This window comes from Castor canadensis, chromosome 15 (genome assembly GCF_047511655.1).
Source record: "Castor canadensis chromosome 15, mCasCan1.hap1v2, whole genome shotgun sequence".
In the NCBI taxonomy this organism is placed as follows: domain Eukaryota; kingdom Metazoa; phylum Chordata; class Mammalia; order Rodentia; family Castoridae; genus Castor; species Castor canadensis.
The window spans coordinates 33,059,006-33,061,929 of NC_133400.1; the positions used below are offsets into that span (position 1 = coordinate 33,059,006).

General features: G+C 38.2%; 1 non-coding gene across 1 annotated transcript; it reads left to right on the forward strand.

Moving 5' to 3' along the window:
• Positions 1 to 2,506: 2,506 nt before the first annotated feature.
• On the forward strand, positions 2,507 to 2,634 carry LOC141417756 (small nucleolar RNA SNORA40). Its single transcript, XR_012442390.1, has one exon. It is a non-coding gene; the product is annotated as a small nucleolar RNA SNORA40 (small nucleolar RNA).
• Positions 2,635 to 2,924: the final 290 nt, after the last annotated feature.

The following is a 2,924-nucleotide window of genomic DNA, read 5'->3' on the forward strand; positions in this document are numbered from 1 at the left end:
CATGATTTTTTGGTCCTTTGTCTTTCCTTTTCATCCACATATATTATTTCCTCTTATACTTTTGCTTTTCCCAACTGCTGCAATGTGCTGTATGCAGTCACCAAGACTGCTTTGTCCTTAAGACTCAGGTTGGGCTCAAAAATTGACACACTTTGTAATCCCTTGAATGCAAGGTTGATAGGAAAAGAGTTTGTTATGGGTTCAGTCTATATTATCTCTATAAATAGAGTAAAATCATTACACAGATGATAAATAATACAATAAGCACATATATAATGCTATCTCTGTATAAGGCACTATTCTAAACCCTTAGATATAAAACCTTCCATAATTCTAATAGCAACTTCCAGAGGAAAGTACTATTATTGTCCCATTTGTAAAAGAGGAAACTGGGGCGAAGTAAGTTTAAGAAAGTCGTCCCATATTACATGGTTGTTAAAGAAGAAAGCCCTGGTTTAAACCTTAGGAAATTTGGTTTCAGAATCTGGGCTTATCGTATAGTAGAAGTACATGTTCCTACCTGGCTGTTGAAAATATTCTGGAATTTTTTTTTCAATGGGGTTTCTCTTTGTAATTCTTCTGGGGTTATCCACCCACTTACGTATTTTGGTTACTCACACATTGACTCATTCAAAAATATATACTTGGCAGTTGGTATGTTCAGGTTCTATGATACCTGCTGGGACTGTAACCGTGGATGGGATGACCACAGACCCTACCACTAAGGAGCATACGATCTCCCAAGGGAGTCAGACAAACATGTGATTGTGGTAATAACTTGTTGATGATCATTCCTACTTGCATTTAATAGCATTGCATTTACTGCTTACCACTTTCAGCTGTGGAAGGATGTACACAGATTCACAGACTTCCAAGTCTGACTCCTGCTCTCTCTGTCTGTCTCTCTCATCTGAATTGATCAAGGCTCTCAACAGAAACAGAACCAGTAGGGAGGATGAAAGATCTATTGATTGGTCGATAAAGAGGAGATTTATTATGGTAATTGCCTCACATAATTATGGGAGCCAAGAAATCCCACAATATACCACCTACAAACTGGAAACCAGAAAGACTGATTGTGTAATTCAAATCTAAAGGCCTGAGAAACAGGAGCTCTGATGTCCAAGAGCAAGAGGTAAATGTCCTAGCACAGGGAGAGAGAGGGAGAGAGAGAGGGAGAGAGAGAGAGGGAGAGAGAGAGAGAGGGAGAGAGAGAGACACACAGAGAGAGAGAGAGAGAGAGAGAGAGAGAGAGAAAGAGAGAGACTGCTCTTCCTTTTTGTTTTATCCTGGCCCTCAATGCATTGGCTGACACCTATCAATATTGGTAAAAGCAGGTCTTCTTTACTCAGTTAACTGATTCTAACACTAATCTCTTCTGGAAGCACCTTCACAGATACAGGAAATGATGTTTTACCAGCTATCTGAGTATTCCTTAATCCAGTCAATTTGACACATGCATCTAGTTTTGGCAATTCTCACTTAGCAGGTTTGGGATGGGGCACAATAGCCCGCAAGCTGATGATTCAAAATGCATGTCTAGATTCCATTTCTCTGGGAGAGAAGGCTAAAATGTGCACTCTGCATCAGCAGGTCTGGGGTGGAGCCCAGAGTCTGCATCTCTAAATGGCCAGGTGACATTGCTGACCTAGCGGTCAACCTTCTAGTTGCAAGTAATTAGACCAAACTTCTCCCTCACCTTTGGTGAGGCTGATTTTCAGTCTTGATTTGAATTCTTATAGAACTACAGAACTCATCCACATAAGGTAGTTTCTACCATTTGGAAGGAGCTGCAATTATTAGCAAGATCTTTCTTCTGTTAAGTCAAAATTTCAATGTTGGTAACTTCCGGAAGGCACTCCACTAGCGGAATGGTTTAGTGTGAGCTGGGGACACAGATAACTCATTTTGGCTATTGACTCTATTACTAGCTTTGTGACTTTGAACAAACGCATGGCCTTTCTGTGTCTATAAAACAAGATGACAGTGCTACCATCACAGGACTACTGAGGGTCCTATATATTAGTTCACATTCGAATCTGGTAAGATTAGAGCAATGCTTGGCAGTATTGGAGTAAGCACAAGAGTTTTGTTGTTGATGCAGTTTAACTTTAGATGGACTCATTTTGACAATAGTTCTGCTCCATTTCCCAATATGAAGCATTAGTAGGCCAGGTAGCAATTCACAAACATAAGGTAGAATTTACTCCTGCAGACATTCCACCAATCTTTTGCAACCCTCATACCCCTGTTGTGTGTGTGTTGATATACATCTGTGTGATCTGATCTGCCTGATATTACTTTATACAGAAGTAAGTTAATAAGGCATTCAAAATGGTAAAGAAAGCTTTTCTTCCCCTTCCCAATAGAATATAAGCTGTTATGGTCTCATATTAAGCATGAGTTTCAATCTTCAATCCCAAAGCAGTGTGAGAAATAAGATTTGTTTTCCTTTTCTACTTAAAAAGAATTAGACATTTTGAACATTCAAAAATACATTAAGCATAGCACTTGTGTGTGTTTTTGTTCAACTTGTGGATAAAGACTTATAGGCGGGTGCAAAAAATAAATTGTCTTTTGCAACCCAGAACTCATTATACAGTATGTGTTTTGATACATAGAAGAAGGAATATGAGAAAAAATGCATTAAGAAAAAATACATTAATAACATTGTAACAAAGACCCATGTACCTACCTCCCAGCTCAAGAGATGGAATATTAGTAGTATTTATAATCTCCTTGTATGCCCTTCCCCCAACTATATTCGTTGCTTTTCAGAAGCAGTTGTTACTTGGAATTTAATATTTATCATCATTTCTACATATTTGTGCTATTTTTTCATTGTAAACTTACATGATACAAGGAGCTGTTTTTCATATTTAACATTTTTATACTATGATTCCTCTTGCAATTTGCTTTTCTCT